The 20,913-nt window shown below is 42.8% G+C and overlaps 1 protein-coding gene across 3 annotated transcripts in view; it reads right to left on the bottom strand.

Annotated features, from left to right (window-relative positions):
- BACH2 (BTB domain and CNC homolog 2) overlaps positions 1-11,001 on the bottom strand; it is a 241,817-nt gene extending 230,816 nt beyond the window's left edge. For all 3 annotated transcript variants that reach the window (XM_039531428.1, XM_039531427.1, XM_039531429.1), the window contains exon 1: positions 10,706-11,001. The gene's annotated coding sequence lies outside the window, so the exon portion shown is untranslated. The remainder of the gene's footprint in view (positions 1-10,705) is intronic.
- Between the last annotated feature and the right edge of the window lie 9,912 nt (positions 11,002-20,913).

Genomic DNA, 20,913 nt, shown 5'->3' with positions numbered 1-20,913 from the left:
GTTATTTTAGAACACTCTGAAAAGGCTCTGGGTTCTATAAAGTTCTGTGGCAACATTACTGACCGTATTACTCTTTACAGTACTCCAGTTCCCATGAGAAAGAAGTTGTTTGAATCACTTTTAGTATTTTAATTACTGTACTCATCTTCAAAAATGATAGGCATCACCTCAACCAAATATCTACACAATCTTTATAGGAAAGTTTTATAATTTCAAGTTCTGTAGAGATAACACTTCAGCAACATAAGGATTGTTTCACCAAAAGGAAGTTGAAAAGCAATGCAACTATTTGTATGTAACGGCTAGCTAACATCAACTTGTCTTTCATGACAACACCAGGCAGCTTTCACTAAGTGTGTGCCTCAATGTACTCCCAATTTAGTGACACAGAGAATGAGAAAGCTTAATAAAATAGTGGAAACCAACTAGTGGAGCATATGAGCCTGTGGCTTTGGGTGGTGGGAAGCTGAAAGGAAGAACAGGAAATGTTATACTGATTAAAACCAAAAACAGACAGGTCAGTGCCCAAATGAACTTGTGTATTAGTTTGCAGCCTTGAATTCTGAATTAACAATCAAGGCTAGACAAAACTATTATGCTGCGACTATCATTCAGCATGCCAAATCATACTAGCTTCAAAACACACAGAATGGTAATATTTTTAAGGGAAAGTCTGGATACTTTGTTTCAGTAAGGCTTACAGCTTTTCAGTTTGGAATTTAGTGGTTACCACATTAAGCATTACTCACATTATGAATTAAGTGGAAGGTAAACATAAATTGGTAGAGAACTAACTGTCCAAGAAACTGACTAGTGAATGAATCATTTACTACACTTTTAGTCTAACAGTAAAATAAAGAAAGAAAAAGATCAAGAAAGGAAAGCAAAGGAAAAGGGCATAAACATAAGAATTCTTTGCAGAAGTGTTTATGTTTGCATTGCCTTTGAACTTCCAACTATGACAAACAGTGACATCATTATATAAAACTACTGTGTGTATGAGTTTTATGTACTTGTTCAATGAAATACTGCAGTTTCTTGAACACTCTTGATTGATTTGGACTTTTATCACAAAAATTCTGCACATTTTTTCTCACCACACGTTTTAAAGTATTTACACAAGAATGCATAAAGAGTTTGAAAATAAACTCTAAGCCATTGGGTTTAAATCTGAAGTGTTTGGCAAGTTAAACATTCTGAGTAAAATTGTCAAAAGTACTTAGGAACTTAAGTTTCATCAACTTGACTGAGGTGCTTTTGAAAATGGAACTTACGTGCCTATGTGACTTACGTGTTTTTGAAAGTTTTATCCTTTATGTTTATAATGCACCTACTACCACTGTGTCTGTGGTCCTGAGTCTTTTCTACAGACAGGCTGAAATCAGAACAACGAATCTAGATACCTTTAAACTTTGGACAACATCTGATCCAGCCCATCTTTAGTCCTTACCCATACAAAATTACTCCATGTACTTCACTAGGAGTGCTCCATAAATAAAGACTACAGGAACTGGCCATCTATTCCCTCCTGTTCTTATAAAACCAGGACCATTTTTGCATTTACTGAATAACTAGAAGTTTTATGTTTCTCACAGTAAGGTTTCCATAGGCTTATACAACTATATTATTCAGTGTGATTTTCAAAGTAAAAGGTACCAGAAAGAAACCCTCAATCCTAGTTTGGGTTATATACCTGCCTATATCTTGTATCTGAAGTTATCCAGTAAAACCAGAAACCAAAAATAGTTTACAGAATATAGATATTTTAAAATACTATTCCACGCACAATGACTTCTAAACACAAAAGGGCAGATGCTCAGCTGATGTGAATTGTCTATTGAATTAACTGGAGCCTATAGAAATTTTCACTAGCTGATCTACCCCAAAATGATTTTTTTTTTAAATCCACAGTTTTAAAGAGGCCCAATAAGAGGATCAGAAACACCAAATCCTTATAAAGAGCGATTTGTTGTCACAAGCACTGCAACAGTAGAACCAGTATATATCTAGAAGCTAGTTGTACAAATGTTGATATGCTAAGTAACACAACAGCAAAGATTTGTTTTGTCTTCTTCTTCTTTACGCATAACATCCTGAAACTTTTTAAATAACACTGCCATCCTGAAAGCAAAACAGCACCACTCTCTAAATAAATTAAGGGAGCAAATCAGAAGTGTTTTCAAAGAATACAATGGCTAGTATTACAGCTGAAATACCTAGTATTTCAAAGCCAATATACTAGGTATTTCAGCAGTAATATTAGCATGATCATTATATTTGACCTATATTACAGAATGGAGAGTAGTCTGTTCTATATCAATTTTAAAAATACATTAACTTGCAAAAAACAACAGAACCAAAGCACAGACTATACAGTTTCTTCTCCTCTAACAATTCTTATCAGGTTTGAATTTCTCTATACAACATAAAGAGAGGGGTGGAGCATCCAAGGACAAAGGTTTAGTAGAAATCAGTTTCTTTTTTGCATTTTTACTACTAGAAGACAAACGTCCTCGTAGGCAACGAGCAATCAGCTTTGCATATTGTCATTTATTCTCCAACTCTTATTTTCTATTAATCTTCTTGGGATCCTTTGAAACCCAATCAAATAGCAATATAGGTTGGTCAACAATACTACCATCCTCCACAGCAGTTTAACTGAATTGAATTAAATAGTAGAACAACAGCTTGGTAGAATGAGGCAGTGTGTGCCCTTTTTTTCTTCCTGAGATAAAGGAGGTTAGATTCTCCACTTATATTTCCTCTAACAGTGTAACTAAATATCTACTATACTTAGTGCAAAAAAGTTCAGGACACAAAAGACTGGAGGTTAGGAAATGTTTCGCAGTGCAAATAAAAGCAGCAGTATCACAACTAATGGTGCAACTAATTTTTATTGGGTGGGCGGAAGGAGAGGGAAGACCTTTCACCACTGTAAAGCAAATCATGAAACCTTCCATAAGTTTAAAAAGAGCACAAAGTAATATTTTCCAACCTTTCACTAAGAGTAGGGGTGAAAACCACATGTTTTAAAGGTCTTGCACAGTTTTATTATTAGAAGTAGAAACCCTACTGATACTGATGAGTCATTTGTATTGGCGGAAACCAAGAACACCCATCTTCTTCGCGGGTTACACGGCACTCAGTGTGGTTTTCTATTCATTACCGGTCAAAGTAGTTGACTGAAAACAAAACAAGAGACAAGAACTCACCTTCGCTCTCGATGCCTGTTTAATACTAGCTGATTAGTTTATCATCCTTCTAGAGATTGCTTACATTGACTGCTTTTGGTTACATAAAGAAGGGGAGTCCCTTTCAGAAAAAAATGTAAGTGCCTTTAAACTTTAAAATAATCAAGATTAAATCCAGCACTGAAAATGGGTAATATACTCCATTTCTGCAATGACCTCTGTGACAGATTCAAACAAAACACAAACCAATTACAAATATATGGAATCAGCAGAAACTGTCACCTTGAGGAACTTTCTGAATCATCAGAACAGAGTCCGTAAATACAAAAAGGACCAGTTGCAGTAGAATATAAATCTTCCTCCTCATACAAATGGAGTCCTCTAATGTTAACAACAGGAGTTATTTCGGTACATAGGATTAAAAAAACAAAAAACAAAAACAGAATCCAAGAGCTAATAGAACTTTGAAAATAATAGAACACTATATCAAGTTTTTGGGTTTTAAGCGGAATTCTCCATTGAATGGAATGAGTAATTCTGCTTTTTAAAAAACTGAACAGCCCCTAATTACCTAGGAAAAATGCCATTCTAATGTTAAACTCCATATCTGAGGCAGGAACAATAGTTCCTTTTTTGTAAAGCCACCATCCCCATTTAAAAAAATAAAAATAAAAAGGCCAACCAACACACAAACCACACACAAAAACCAACACAAACACACACGTCCTGTTAAACATTTGCTGGAATCAGATGCAGTTCAGCCATAGTTTGAACAGAGGTGGAGCAAACTGCAACTTTTTGCCATGAATGCCAAAATGCTGGCCCAAACAAATGAAAGATTTTGATAGTAGTGGGGGAAGAAACTACAGCAAAGCAGTGGCCAGAGAACTGAAAATATGTACCAACACTCTCATTCTCTAAGTCTGTCTCTTACTGTGGACAGTTTATAGTGAGGATAGCTGAGAAGCAGCAGACATGTGAGTCAGCAAGAGCTGCCTGTAGGAAACTGCTGACATGTTAAATTGCTCTGCATACACTGCGCACACCTACCCACTAAACAAAAACAGGGTGTATGCAAATTAGTGCACAGGAACACCTCCACACTTACAGTTCTTGTTTTCCTAGTTCAAATCTAAATTATAAAACAATCACTAATAATAAACACCTTGAATGTCAGCTATAACAAGCAGCTGTGTTCAAGTCTCAAGGGTCACTTTGTTTTATTCAAATAGGTTTAACTCATTTCTCTCTTTGAAAAAAGCAAAATTGTTGCTCTACAGATGACAAGAATTGCATGGCGACAGACACCTATATACAGTTCCTGGTTTTATGAATGGGGGACTCCTCTTGAACCTACACATTAAAATCAAATGGAACAGATATCTATTAGTTTGGGTGAATATTTTGAAGCCAGAATGCCAAAAATAAGTAATAGCTTCAATTTCAACACCCATCAGATTTAAACAACTGGAAATTCCCAGGTTTTCCTGATTCTAAGAATTCTTCAAACAACACTTTTTTGTTGATGATACATTCTGAAGTCATGTAAAAGTGATATTCAAACTTCCATGAAATAAAAGTTTTTAAGAAGTAAGTCTCAGAGAATGAGAGAATTTCAGGTCATCTTCCATATACCAAGAGTGACAAGAAAGTGTAGACTGTAGTGACTTCTCCATGAGGCTCTAGTTTAAATGTCAAATAAAACACTGGCTTGCTATGCATATTTATTGTAGAGAATCTCTTTGGGAGGAACTTGGGATAAGTCAGGCATTCTGTTTATTGTAATATGGAAAACCGTCACTCTCCCCCCGCCCTCCCCTGCCCGTTTGTAATAGTCTAGTTACTATGCCAGTACAGTTTATGATCTCCAAACTGTTTTGGTTGGCCTTTGCATACAACCTTCAATGGAACTAGAGGAAAATTCCCCAGCAGCATCCCTTTTTTTGGCTGATCAAAGATTTGATACTTATAACTATTTAGTAGGGTTTCCAAAACCCATTCTGCCATTCTTTTTTGTTACCATATTTTGAACATTAGTAGATCTTCAGTCAGTGCTGGTAGTTTTTGTACTAAAACCAGTAGCATCAATTTAAGCTCATTACTGGTCACACAAATTTGTATGCATTTCACTGCTTGATTTTGCTTAAATTATAATTTAAAGTCCAATAATGGCAAAGTATCGCGCTTTTCAACACACTACAAAGATGTTTCAGCCTAACTAAAAAGCAGAATGAGCACACTGCAACTCAGCTGGCTACAGAGTCATACATTTCCTGATGCAAGCTTCAAATGTGTACTTATTATTCAGACAGCTGCCAAGGTTAATATCTTTTGGCTGAAGCAATGGTGACCAGTTTTTGTAAAAAACTGAGTAAGTATTTTGAACACTATCCTGGCAAACCACTGGTAGATTTAGAGGTAGGAAGTCATTGTTCACTCGACCGCAATAATATATTCAATTTAAAACGTATTCAAATCCTAGTGGAGAATTGCACTATCTTCAAAGAATCTGCCACATTCTCCTAAACTGATTGTTATGGAGAAACAAATCACTTAGATTTTTAAAGAAAGCTGGTATTTCTCATTAGAAATTACTCTAATTTTTCTTTACTACATCAACAAAATGCATTGTATATGCCCCTTATTCCAACTCGGAAACAAGTTATACACAAGCCCTACATTATACACCACACCCAAAGTGAACATAAATCTATACTTGAAGGATGTGATAATGTGCTCGTTAGAATGCAAGTCACACGTGCAACATACAAAAGACACAGAAGTCAGGCTTGTAAATAAAGAAAAGTTATTTTTGACTGCATTTTTGAATAAGAGTGGACACTCTTACAAGGAGAGCAGGGCTTTGCATACAATTAGAGGACAGTGTAAAATGCATTTGGACCATCTGAATTAGAAAAGGAAAAGAGATTCCCCACAAACACACCTGTAGTATATGCAGTTCTAAGAAATCACCTATTCACACTCTTGTATAAAAAATGTAATCACTGCTGAAGAGCCTAGTTAGGACCTGTCATATACTGCTGTACGACCCATTTTTAGATGTTTTAAACATCCATCAAGCTGAAACTGGACAATTTTTCATCCCAGATGCACTTTTAGAGGTCTTGTCTCACCCTATGCATGAGTAAAGTCCTGTTGAAATGAATGAATATCATGGACACGTAAGGAGAAAGTATTCCTCTTTATTCTTTTGGGGAATGGGATTTAAAAAATAATGAGGAAGTCATTATGGCTGTTTTTCATGGGTTCAGATATTTGTAGAGTAAGCCTCAACAGATATTAGCCAAGATGGTCAAGGATGTAACCCCATGCCCTGGATGTCCCCAAGCCTCTGACTACCAGAAGCTGAGACTGGACAACAGGAGATAGATCACTCGATAAAATGCCCAGCTCTGTTCATTCCCTCAGAAGCATCACACATCAGCCAATGTTGGAAGACAGGATACTGGGCTAGATGCACTATTGGTATGACCCAGTATGGCTATTCTTATGAAAAGCTAGTCCAACAAATACTGCAACCTGTAAAGAAGACTAGCTATTTTACTTAACTACAAGACAAGCTTTAACAGCCAAGCTATTGAGGTTTTTAAATAACTAAATATGGGCAATTACTATTACACATTCCATACTACATATCACATACATAGGTGTTCGGTTTCATCTCTCCCACTGTCATTAATTATGTGCATACATGAAGAGATGCACAGACCCCTGGGCAGCATGGAGATTGTACTAAACCTCATTAATGTCAATGGGTCTCCAAGGCCTTCTACAATGTCAAAACATTTACCAGGATTTTTCATATTAAGAATATTAGGCATCAACATGATACTCCTATTTATCTGGATTTGGGTCATTACTCTCAGTCAGCAATATATGTTATTCCTAGTGTACAGCACACTATAGTTTGCAAATTTTCTCCTCAGTGCTAAGGTACTATGGCTGAAAGCAAAGGGGTGGGGGGGAGAGAGGGTTATCATCATGGTATCTGGGGTCTATTCTGTTTACACATATAAATTCCATTAATTCTAATGGAAGTCCCATGTGCCTCTGTGCTAGGATGCAACCAGAAACATTAGCTCTACCACTGAATTTCCTGCTTTTTAAAGTTATATGAGATATAAACCATTGTTAACAATTGACTAATCAGGATTTTATTAAACACATATTTTGGAGTATGTCACCCAATAGTCTGTTGTGTACACCCTCCTCCCAGTACTCATTGCTGTCTGCCATTTAAAAACTTATGTTAGTACACATTATAAAAAATGCAATGTTGTCTAATTTTACATCTTAACACTACTTGTGCTTCTATAGGACTTTTCATTAGTAATGTTGCTATCCTGCTCATTTTACAATTTGGTCAACTGAGGCACACCTTGGGTAAGTGATTTGCCCAATACCTCAAAGCTGGAAAGTGGAAAAGCTAGAAATAGAAACTTGAAATTCTGATTCTTTATCATCTGCTCTTACTATTAGACAAGATTTCCTTCCACTTTGCGCAGCTGATTTTGATGCATAATGTCCAACACCTTCAAATCAATCTTTGGAGTTAGATGGTTAAGTGTGAAGAGAACACCAATATTTAAAAGCACGTATCTATGATACTACAATGAAGTACTATGCCAGTCTACCTGCTACATGGGCACTGAGATACTAACTACAGTGACAGGTTTCAGAGTAGCAGCCGTGTTAGTCTGTATCCGCAAAAAGAACAGGAGTACTTGTGGCACCTTAAAGACTAACAAATTTATTGTAGCATGAGCTTTCGTGAGCTACAGCTCACTTCTTCGGATGCATAGAATGGAACACACAGGCAGGAGATATTTATACATACAGAGAACATGAAAAGGTGGAAGTATGCATAACAACAGGAAAAGTCTAATCAATTGAGATGAGCTCTTATCAGCAGGAGGAAAAAATGTTGTTATGCATACTTCCACCTTTTCATGTTCTCTGTATGTATAAATATCTCCTGTCTGTGTGTTCCATCCTATGCATCCGAAGAAGTGAGCTGTAGCTCACGAAAGCTCATGCTACAATAAATTTGTTAGTCTTTAAGGTGCCACAAGTACTTCTGTTCTTTTAACTACAGTGAGGGGCCCACGCAAGTCAATCTTGAATTTCAGAAGAATAGGCACTCATCTGAAGCAGAATTTAGCTTTTTACTTACACATTGAAGTGCCTTCCGAAATGTTATTAATAAAATGTTACTACACAAGCCCTGTAGTTAAATACTTAACATACTTCCTTAGCCATTTTATTCTATTCAAATGTATGAAAAGCAATTATTCCATTTGTCAAATAATACAAGTAAACTACACCAAATAATCCACCACCTCCAAACTACACACTTACATGTAGCTAAAACAAAAATCTCATTCAAATTTACCTACTCCAAAAAAGAAAAAGATATAAAAATACTTGCTCTCCACTCAAGACCTAAAATACCAAATTATAATGCATACAAATTTTATGACAATGATGAAGTCTCAAAAATGGTTTTTTATCGTTAAAACACTGACAAATGTTCAACTACAACAGAGCAAACAGCAACACTATAATTTAGCAATCTTTTTAGATACTAAAGTCTGATGGGTGCCATTTCTGCCTCACGTTCATTATTATCTTAAAGAATGAAAAATGCAGTTTACTCCAGAACGGCCAGGGCTTCAGTAATAAGGGTATGATGATCTCACAATAACTGAAGCATTTTAAGCAAGACACCCGCTGTATTATAAAAATAGCCTGTTCCACAAAAGGAGAGGCATGATTTCACACTTAGCTTCTTTCATGACAGCCAGAGCTTTTGCAGCTAACGGCCTTGCCTACATGTTATATTTTAATGATCTGAGAAAATTGTTATCAGAGTTACCCTTGCTCTCTAATTTTACTCCAAACAGGGGGTGGGGGGGAAGCGTCATCTCTCAATAAGCACTATCTTCTTTGCAGACCCCATTAGGCAGGAAAGAAATTAGCTTTTTTTGTTAAATACATTCAACAGATGAAATTAACAGAAAAACCACTCTGGAGCAAAAAGATGTCATCTGAGAAATGAAGAAATGATCTGATGCTTGCCAGAAACCATTAAAATTGGTTCTCGTTTACCACAAGCACACTGCCAATAATAAAATTATTTTGCAGGCTGTTACACACACTGAGCAACTACACTGTTTGGCAACAACTTGCAGTAAGTTACAAACTAGCCTGAAGTCTGGGTTGGAACCCCAAGCACAGGCAGGCATTTTACAAGTGAGTGTGACCAATAACCCCACGCAGGTGTCTAATGAAATAGCTGAGCCACTCTTAAAGAAAAGCCACAGAAGCAAGCAAGCAAGCTACAGAAAGGACCCTCTTTCATGGGGCAGTAACTTCGAAACTGCACCCACCCCACAACATCTCTCCACTGCAGAACACAGCAACGTGACCACTCACCCGAAGGGGAAAGTGGGAGAAATCCGAGAACTGAACAGTTTCACGTCGCGATACACATAAGATCCCGAACACAAAACCCCATCAAAGGAAAGGGGGAGGTGGAGTCGGGTTGATGAGAAGAGCTTTACATACAGAGTGGCTGTAAAGGGGGGTCTGGCAGGAAGTATTTAGCCACCCAGCGAGGACAAAAATTCACACTCTATCACACTGCTTAAGGGAAGTGTGCAAGGAACCCAAAGGGCAATGCAATCCCGATTACTTTGCTTTTTAGCAGCACCCTCCTCGCTTTATGTTAACCTAGGCATTCTTTGCTCGCCGGGGGGGGGCTTGGATCCAACAAATACATAGCAAATCCTGTGGGTGGGTTTTCCTTTTTTAAGAAAGATCGAGCCAGTCGCCGTAACACAAAAGAGCTAAAATGTCCAAATAAACAACGCGAAGGGGAAATAAGGAGGAGGGGGTAGACAAGGGGTCTTCGCCTCATCCCCCCTCCTCTCGCTGCTCGTTAAAAAGGCCTCGAAATCTGACAGCTGCTTTCCTCCGCTCGTACAAAACAAGAGCCCCCGTGTCTGACTTATTACTCTTGTGCTCCTCCTCCTGCTTACTCAAAACACCCATCACCATGCATTGCAATATACCATCTACACTTTCCTCTGGCGCGCACACTAAAGCAACTGCGGGCTGACCATCATCTCTGCTCCTCCTTCATCCCCACCATAACGCCCATAAAAGGCACCCTTTGCGGTGGTCCCTAAGCGTCAAGCTAAGCTAGTACCGGCCAGCAACAAACAGCCGAGCTGGACTCACTCACTCACTCTCTCTCTCACACACACACACACACACACTTCAGATCCTTTTACACACTTTCAGTTACGCAACGTTTCTGTGGTTGGTTCCCACTTTTAGAAATTACTGTTCGCCCTCCTGCGAACCCGGCTTGTTTTTAAATATGCCCCCGCAGCAGCTGGCTCGGAGAAAATCCCCCCCCCCAGCTGCACACACACCAAACTTCATCTCCATCATTCCCCGGGGGAAAGAGCCGCGAAAAGGGGACTCACCTTCTTCGCCTGCAACTTTCGATCCTTCCTCTCTCGCTGCAGCCTCCCCAGCCCGCTGGGGCTCGGGGGCAGAGTGGGACGCGGAGGGGGGTGGGGTGGGGGCTGGATTTGCTGATGATGGAGGGGGAGGGTTATTTTCTGCGGTTAGGAATGTGCACCCGCGGAGACGCACCTCACATGGCGATGGCTTAAAACACAGCTGCCTCCAAAGTCTTTGCAGAGAAAAACAGAGGGAGGGGACGGGGAGCAGCAGGAGGAGGGGGGAAGGCTGCAGCAGGGGAGGGGGGCGTGGGGAGGGGGAGTCGCACAGGAATCGCTACGCTGCTGCTGCTGCACTCGGGACTGGCGGCGGCGGCGGCTGCACAAGGCGATGGCAGCTCGGTGCCTTCGCAGCCCGGCGGCGCGTCGCTGCTGCTGCTGCTGCGGCGGCTGCCCCCGTTCTGTTGGCTACACTCTCCCCGTGGCTCGCGCTCTCCCCAATGGAACGCCGCCTACTCCCCTCAATCGCTACATTGTTGACATTCGCAGGCTGACATCATCCCCCCTCCCGCCTCCTCCTCCTCCACCGCCCGCCTTTCCCATTCACAATAACGCTACGTAAACCGCGCAGCGCCCTCTCCCTCGGCGGCGGGGACGCCTTCGCGCAGAAACAGGCGTAGCGCCGCTCCACGAATAGCGGCTTCGCCGGCATCCCCGCGCTCAGGCGCACGCGCACCTCCCTCTCCAGCGTTCTCAGCGAGCCAGTCCGTGTCTCTTTCTCGCTCGCTCTCTCCAGCGTCTTCTCCCGGCGGCCTCCCTGTTGCGCCCGCGCGCGGCCGAGGGGCAGGCTGGGAGTTGTAGTCCCGGCTCTCCGTGCTGGGGGCTCGCTGCTGATGCAGAGCCCCGCGGGGAGGAGGCGGGGGCGGCCGGTCCAGCGCCGCGCGGCCGGCGGCGGGGAGGTGCTGCTCTCACGGTTCTGTGGCTGGGCTCTGCTCCCTTAAAGAAACACACACACACACACACAGACAGCCAGGGGCCGCAGGATCCCGGGGCTGGGGGAGCGCAATGGGAGCAGCGATTCAGGCCCACGGGGCTGCCGGAGTTTTGCATTACGCGATGGGAATGACCAGGGGCGCATCAGCTTTGCCAAACTGTCCTCAGAATTGGTAGGCCTGGCACGAAATCCATCGCTGCCTATGCTGCCACCCCGGTGACAACGACGGCAGCATCCTAAACTTTGATTCCAGCGATATTTCATTTGGCCGACCCCCCCCCCATCTCCCCACTGCAATTGCCAGCCCGCTGTGTTCATGCACCAGCCCCTCCAAATAATAAGAATAGCAAACACACCCTGAGATTAAAAAACAAACTGTACATGGTGGGGGTTTTCTTTGCTTTCTGGTTTTGGAGCCTTTGGGGTGCACTTGATTCATTTTTGCAAGTTAAGTGCAACCATGAGTCTAGCACCTTCCTTAAAAAAAAAGATTGTTATGCCTTCCCTTAATTCCAGCACCTGGGACATTAAGGAAAATGCCAAATATCATGAGATGTAAAATCATGAGAGCTAGCATCACTACCGTGAATACGGGTGAATAGAATTTGGTAAGCCTAGGATATGAGCCTGAGAAAAAGGCATTCTGAGAACGAGAAAGGTGACCTGGTAAATGTGTCACACCAGGCTAAGAATGAGACCACATGAGGGGATCTTTCGAAAAACAGGGATTTGAATAACTACGATTTTTTACATTTTATTGGGTCTTGGAAAAGAAGATGATCCTAAGAAAATTTGCAGTGAATTGTGATATTGACTCAGCCGACAAAACTACAGTTAGTAATTATTAATATTTCAGTATTTGTGAATGTTTTGTTTTCTGTCAGATTGTTGGATGTTTTCACTGTCTCATTTATCTAGTTTTTACTTAATGAAAAAAAAATACAAAAGAACAGTTTCACCCTCTTCCAACTGCTCTCAGTGAAGAGGAACTTCTGATGCTCCCTTCCATGATTATATCTGCTATATTTTCAATGCTTCATTAATCGCAAAATACATTCCAAATACACCAAGTTAATGCAAGGTAGCTGCCACTGCCAGCATTTTACACAGGATACAGTATGGAGTGTCATCGCTTTGTGATTGATTCTCCACTGTCTTGCACTTTATGTAATCATAAACAGCTGTGCAAAATGAGTGTCAAACATTCTAATTTAGTAGCATTTTACACCCACTTTGTGTAGGTACAAGTGACTACATCAGCTGCAAGAAAATGGAGAATCAAGCCACACAACTAAATTTCCTTTTTGAGTGTTATTCAAGTAAAATCTTGTTCATAAGTGTTATTTAAGCATATAAACATGCACATGCTTAGCTTTAAGCACATGACAAATCCTGTTGTATTCAGTGAGACTATTCCTGTGTTTAAATGTTTACCAGATTGGGACCTTGTTTGTCTTTATTGTTTTATTTATCATAGAGCTACAAAAATAATTTGAAAGAATGAGAAGCAAAAATAAAGCTACCAAGTTACTAGCCATTCAGCATCATTGCAGAAAGCTTCAGACAGGGCTCAGCATGTCACCAGTGCCACCAATTTGAAATTTGATATATTCCATAGTACACCATGCACTTTCAGAGATACAGCCACAGAGTGAATCAAAGCTGAATTGAGTGTGGTAACTTAAGAGAAGGAAATCTAGAAAAAGGGAAATTTAGTCGCCTTCTGGCCTGGTTAAAACCACCAGACTAAAGCCATATGTAATACACCTCTACCTCGATATAATGCAGTCTTCGGGAGCCAAAAAATCTTACCGTGTTACAGGTGAAACCGCATTATATCGAACTTTCTTTGATCCACCAGAGTGTGCAGCTCCCCCACCCCAACCCCCGGAGCACTGCTTTACCGCATTATATCCGAATTCATGTTATATCGGGTCGCGTTATATCGGGGTAGAGGTATATTGTCCTGTGAAGTTATGCCCATATGTTAAGTTTCTGAAAGGAACAATATTTGCTATTTAGCTTACTAGTTGGTATTTTAAGGTGACTATACTAATATAACTTAAAGTAAACATAAAACTGAAAGCTGTCAGCTCTAATTAAGTGACTTTTGGAATTTGAGTTCCTGATATTTCATTCCATTTTAGTCTCTGGCAAAACTTTCATTGACTTCAGTGAGAATAGGATTGTGCCTACTGGGGTGAATATTCAGTGCAGAATGAAGGGAACTAGGAGCCTAATGGGAGTTAGGCACCTAAGTGCTTTTAAAAATCCTACTAGGCTCCTAAATACCTTTCAAAAATGTGACACAACTAGTCTTACTGGAAGATGGGTTTTGGATTCCTTGTGTACCATTCAGGAAGTGTTTATATTAGGTCCATTTGTATTTGAAAGCCAAAAAATATGCAGGTCTTACAGTAAAACCTACCATTTAAAAATCTGGACAGTCTGCCAGTGATGATTATGAAACAGTGAGGTAAATAGGAAAGTAAAATTCAGTGGTGGGTAACCTGCAGCCCACAGGCTGATTGCAAGCCACCAGACATTTTGCGGATGTTGACTGTTTGCAGGCACGGCCCCCCGCAGCTCCCAGTGAACGTGGTTCTCCATTCCCAGCCATTGGCCACCGCGGCCACTGCGGGCTGCAGGGGGCCATGCCTGCAGACAGTCAACATCCGCAAAATGTCTCGTGGCCCGCAATCAGCTTACCCTGATGGGCTGCATGCAGCCTGCGGGCCGCAGGTTGCCCACCATGGTATAACTTTTTGCATAAATACTATGTTATTTCTCACAATGCATATATTGTATTTTGATTATTTTGTGATTTAGCTTTCAGTCTACATAATGCCAGTAATGAGACTGCAGGGCCGGCCCACAACATTTTGGCACCTGAGGCGGGGTTTTGGCCCATACCCCCTCACTTGGGCCAAAACTTTGAAAGGTCTCAATTCTGCCTTCTTCCTGTTCTACTCCTCTCATAGTACTGCTCTGCTACCTACTCCAGTAAAGGAGAACTAACAACTTAAAATGCCTTGTTCAAAAATTTTAAGTAACACTTATCTTTCAAACGCCTGAACAGCAAATGTAGCTTTTCTTGTCTGCATAGTAAACACTGGCATTTTTGTCTGTTTGAATAATCAAAGTGGTGATTTCTCCATTGGCAACTGTTACAGGAAGTGTTAGAAGTATGCGCAGAGTAGTAAAAGCATTTGGAAAGAGGGTGATCATCTTATTTGTGCACATATATTCCAGAACAGCCTTTGGAGTTGATCCTGCTGAAATGTATCTTGAAAGGGCTTTCAGTTCAGCACCTAAATCACTCTCATCAATATCGCGCACATCGTCATGCGTCAACACTGTCTCTAGTGCCCTGCACTGCTGATATAGGTCTTCAGGTATAGAGAGGCATTTTGGAATATCATACAACATCCCAAATATACTGCTGTGTTCCTGGAGCTGCATGAAACGTTCAACTGACTGTATTGCACAATCTAGCACCTGGTTAAAGAATTCAACTTTGAATTGTTGTTTGGGGTCGCTTATGAGATTATCCCGTGCCTCATAATGAAAATGTCTTCTTCTTTGGTGGCTCTTGTATTCTTGAACGGGTGGGAAAATAGCTTCAGTGTGAAGTTCCGTTGCCAACTTCTGTGCACTCTTCAGAACATTTTGAAATCCCTCATCTGACCGGTAAGACTGTAGGTATGACTTTGCTTTGTCCAGTTGTTCCATTGCTCCAGATATATCAAGGTCAACACCTTGGAGTCTCCTGCTTACATTTATTTCAAACAGTATGTCATGCCACAACACTAAGCCACACAGAAATTTGAAGTTATGTATGTTTCTGGTGATTCCATTTCCCTCTGCCACTGTTCTCCCACGAACAGTTCCTGTCATAGCATTATCCTCCATAATGGCAACTATGGCATCATCTATCTTTCCAATTTGGTGTTTGATAGGCTTTATCGCCTCCACTCGACTTTCCCATTGTGTGGCACTCAGTGGTTTCAGTGTCAGAGAGGATGTTCCCAGATGTTGCGTCAAAATTTGCCATCAGTGAGTTGATGCAGAGAAAAATATATAGATGCTTTGAATTACATTAAAAAATCCAGCAGCCCTACTAGAAGCTGATGTTGTATCACTGACCACCAAGTTCAATGAATGAAAACTGCCTGGGACACAAAAAGCTCGAGGGTTTAATTCTCGAATCAGTGTCTGCACTTCTGTTCTTTACTCTCATGTTGGCACCATTATCGTAGCCCTGACCTCTCATGTCAGCTATCACAATTCCCAGCTTTTTAAGAAGCACATTTGTCATACCAGCTCCTGTAGTATCATAAATATCAATACATTCTAGAAAATGCTCTCTGACAGTCACCATTGCAGGGACATTTTCACTAGGTTCTGTTGTTGTTACAAAACGCACCATTAAAGTCATTTGTTCCGTATGGCTGACGTTAGGTGTGCAGTCCAGAATAACAGAGCAATATCTTACTGACTTCAGATCTGCTGTTGGACCATATCAGGGAATTTCTGTATTATAACCATAAAGTATATGTAGAATCATAAAGTGTATGTGTATAACAAGTCTGAGGCCAAGAGAGACAAGGGGTAAGATTGAATTCAGTTGAATTCCCCACAGCTTAGGCTTCTTGCTTTTCCCATTTCTGTGTGTCTCTCTCTCTGTGAGAAACATGCAAGGCCAAACTGCTAATTGCGTTAACACATCCTAAGACAGAAAGTCTGTTCTCAAGAATAACAGTAATTGTTCTTCCAAACTGAACACAGTTTAGTAGCTTTTAACTTGTTTGCTATGTATGTTAAAGTTTAAGTAGATTTGCAACATCCTGAGAGTTGCTAAAAGTTAAAAAATAGTAAAGTAATAAGTGATAAATGTATGTTAAAATAGAGGATGTCTGTGAATGGATGCTTGATTTAGATAAAGCCTAAGAATTACAACTTCAGTCTCCATTGGCCGAAGAATGCGCAGACTAGAGATAACCAGATGATCCCCGGAGGGCAGCCGGAATCCACCCAAGTGACCCCCACCCCACCCCGATGGAGGGCTGAAGACTCCGAAGAACAAGATGACATTCAGACATCAGGGATGTGCCACCTGCTGATTAATAATCACCTCAAACAAACATCAGCAGGATGAAGCAATTCCCATAGGCTTGTATAAGGACAAAATCCTATAAGAACAGACTCTAAAGACTGAAAACGTTGAGTCTGGTTCTGCCAGCACCCTCCAGGAGCATCGGATGCACATCTGACAAGGACTCGGCTCTACCCTTGTGTGCAGGCTACTTGGCCAGTACTCTGCCACGAGCAACCTCTAGGCTGGTAACTATAACAACTGCAGCACTTGTATGAATGAGGGTATGTCTACACTACAAGAGTAGTTCGATTCAACTTAAGTCGAATTTGTGGAATCAACCTTACAAAGTCGAATTTGTGTATCCACACTAAGGACACTAATTCGACTTTGTGAGTCCACACTAACGGGGCAAGCGTCGACATTGGAAGCGGTGCACTGTGGGCAGCTATCCCACAGTTCCCGCAGTCCCCGCTGCCCATTGGAATTCTGGGTAGAGCTCCCAATGCCTGCTGGGGGAAAAAATGTGTTGAGGGTGGTCTTGGGTAACTGTCATCATTCAACTGTCACGCCTACCCTCCCTCCCTGAAAGCGCCGGCGGGAAATCTGTTCGCGCACTTTTCTGGTCAGTGACAGCGCGGACGCCACAGCACTGCGAGCATGGAGCCCGCTGCAATCATCGCTGCACTTATGGCCGTTGTCAACTCCTCGCACCTTATCGTCCACCTCTTCCACAGTCAGCTGCTGAGAAATCGGGCAAGGAGGCTCCGGCAGCACGGTGAGGACATGAAGTCTCAGAGTGGCATAGATCTCTCAGAAAGCACAGGATCCCGCGCCGCGGAGATCATGGTGGCAATGGGTCACGGTCATGCTGTGGAATGGCGATTCTGGGCCCGGGAAACAAGCACGGACTGGTGGGACCGCATAGTGCTGCAGGTCTGGGATGAATCACAGTGGCTGCGAAACTTCAGGATGCGTAAGGGCACTTTCCTTGAACTGTGTGACTTGCTGTCCCCTGCCCTGAAGCGCAAGGACACCCGGATGCGAGCAGCCCTGACTGTGCAGAAGCGAGTGGCCATAGCCCTCTGGAAACTTGCCACGCCAGACAGCTACCGGTCAGTAGCGAACCACTTTGGCGTGGGCAAATCTACCATGGGGGTTGCTGTGATGCAAGTAGCCCACGCAATCGTTGAGCTACTGCTCTCAAAGGTAGTGACCCTGGGAAACGTCCAGGTCGTCATAGATGGCTTCACCGCGATGGGATTCCCAAACTGCGGTGGGGCTATAGATGGAACTCACATCCCTATCCTGGGACCGGCCCACCAGGCCAGCCAGTATATTAACCGAAAGGACTACTTTTCAATGGTGCTGCAAGCACTGGTGGACCATAGGGGACGTTTTACCAACATCAACGTCGGGTGGCCGGGCAAGGTTCATGACGCGCGTGTTTTCAGGAACTCTGGTCTGTTTAGATGCCTGCAGGAACGGAGTTTCTTCCTGGACCACAAAATAACTGTTTGGGATGTGCAGATGCCTATAGTGATCCTCGGGGACCCAGCCTACCCGCTAATGCCCTGGCTCATGAAGCCCTATACAGGCGCCTTGGACAGTGACAAGGAACTCTTCAACTACCGGCTGAGCAAGTGCAGAATGGTGGTGGAGTGTGCTTTCGGACATCTCAAGGGGAGATGGCAAAGCTTACTGACTCGCTCGGATCTCAGAGAAACCAATATCCTCATTGTTATTGCAGCTTGCTGTGTGCTCCACAATCTCTGTGAGTGCAAGGGGGAGACCTTTATGGCGGGATGGGAGGTTGAGGCAAATCGCCTGGCTGCTGATTACGCTCAGCCAGACACCCGTGCGATTAGAAGAGCCCAGCGGGAAGCGCTGTGCATCTGGGAGGCTTTGAAAGCTAGTTTCCTCAGCGAGCAGCGTGACCTGTGACTGTTCAGTTTCTTTACAGAGAAGCTGAACCTGCCCCTGTTTCTTTGCCCAGTTACTGTTGACTATCCTCTGCAGTTACATACCCCGTTCACCCCGTTTCCCCCCTTCCAACACACGTGTAAAAATAAAATACATGTTCCATTGTTACTTAACAAAGGTTTCTTTATTAATGACTTTGCGTTAAAGGGTTGAAACTGGGACGCAGACTGTGCTGGGTAGGGTGTGCAGTGATGTAAAGACCGCCTCTAAACTCGAGGAATGACAGGCTCCTGCTCCTAGAGCGGTCCGCAGTGCCGGACTGGTTGTTTCAACGGAGCCTGCCATCCCTCCTTTTCAGGACTTTGTGTGCGGGGGCTATGTGACCTTGTTGCGGAGGAGGACGGATACAGATTCCCCTGCTGCGTGGCTCTGTGGTCCAGGACAAGGACCGCTGCATAAGATCTGTAACCGCCCTCCCCCGCTACAAAGTCACGTACTCCCCCAACCCACACAGAACATGGAAACCACCTCCCATACCGACCAGGGTGCCTACTGACTGCACTGTGTGTGTGACCTGCTGCTGATCCTGCCCCCGTGTCTGTACCCTGGTAAAGGTGACTGTCCTATGCAATTACCAACCACCTTCCCCATCCCCCCTTCAAACACAGTCTTCTGTACAAAAACATGATGGAAACAGGAATTAACAGCAAAGTATTTTTAATAATCAACTAGACAGTTAAGGGATGAAACTGGGATTGGGGCTTGGGTGAATCAGCAAGGGAAGGACTTCTCAGAATTTAGGGAATGGGAGCTTTTGGGTACTTGAGCACTGTGCTGGGGTGCGGTGACAGTTTTCACGGCCCCTGGCGCCCCTCCTTCTGGTTATTTTGGGTGAGGGGGGTATGGGACTTTGTGGCGGGGGAGGGCGGTTGCAGATACACTGCAGGGGGGCTCTGTCCTCCTGCCTGTGGTCCTGCAGAACATCCACAAGGCGCCGGAGCGTGTCCGTTTGCTCCCTCATTAGTCCAAGCAGCGTTTGAGGCGCCTGCTTGTCTTCCTCACGCCACCTCTCCTCCCATTCGCTGTGTGAGCGCTGGCTCTGCTGGGCCGCCTCGGCTCGGGAGCAGCCCATAAGTTCCTGTGTGGCTGGTCAGAACATCCAAGCTCGGACTGCTGTCCAGAGCGTCAACAGAGTGGTGCACTGTGGGATAGCTCCCGGAGCTACTAAGGTCGATTTCCATCCACACATAGGCTAATTCGACATAGCCATGTCGAATTTAGCGCTACTCCCCTCGTCGGGGAGGAGTACAGAATTCGAACTAAAGAGCCCTCTAGGTCGAACTAATTAGCTTCCTGGTGTGGATGGGTGCACGGTTAAGTCGAATTAACGCTGCTAAATTCGACATAAACTCCTAGTGTAGACCAGACCTGAGTGTGTGAATGAATAAGGAATGGTAGTGAAATAATATTGAATTGCATATCCTGATTTCTTGCTCTTTCTCTGTATTTACAATAAACCTGGCATTTTGCCTCATCCCTCTTATAAGGTCCTGTTGGTATTATTTTCTTAGTGTAACACTGCCACAATCTTCTGTTTGACTTTTGTTGCCAGTAACATGATCTCATTTTGAATTGTTTTTCCAAGGTAGTGATGTATGTACATTTCTTGGGTGGTGACTCTTCTTAGATGCTCCAGGAGTACAGCATCAAACTCAGCCATCAGCTCCACAATTTTAAGGACGTTTCCATTGTTTGGCACATACAGCTGATCTGAAGTGCCACGCAGTGCTAGATTTTGGGTAGCAAGCATTCTCACAATGGCAATGAGCCTTTTCAGAACATTTTGCCAGTAAAGAGACTCTGATGTAATCTTCTCTTGATGCTGATCATCCATGGTGGCCTTTAATCTTAGTCTCATCTCAAGTTCTTTCCACCTATGGAATGCTCTCTGGTGATTTGCTGCCTTCTCATGGCATGCCAGATTTCTAGCCAGATTTTTCCAGTCCTTTGTTCCTGTAGAACCCAATGTGTCTGGAACATTAGACTGGAAGAGTTTGCAACAAAAGCAGTATGCAGCATTCTGAGTTTTTGAGTACATAAGACATGGCCTCTCCACATTGTCACCATTGGGTATTTCACACCAGTAATGTGTTGGATGGCAACTTCTATTTTCATTGTCTTTGGGGAACATGAAGTTTTTCACTTGCTGTGGCCCAT

This window comes from Mauremys reevesii, linkage group 3 (assembly GCF_016161935.1).
Source record: "Mauremys reevesii isolate NIE-2019 linkage group 3, ASM1616193v1, whole genome shotgun sequence".
Lineage (NCBI taxonomy): Eukaryota > Metazoa > Chordata > Testudines > Geoemydidae > Mauremys > Mauremys reevesii.
This window is presented reverse-complemented; position numbering and strand designations above follow the sequence as displayed.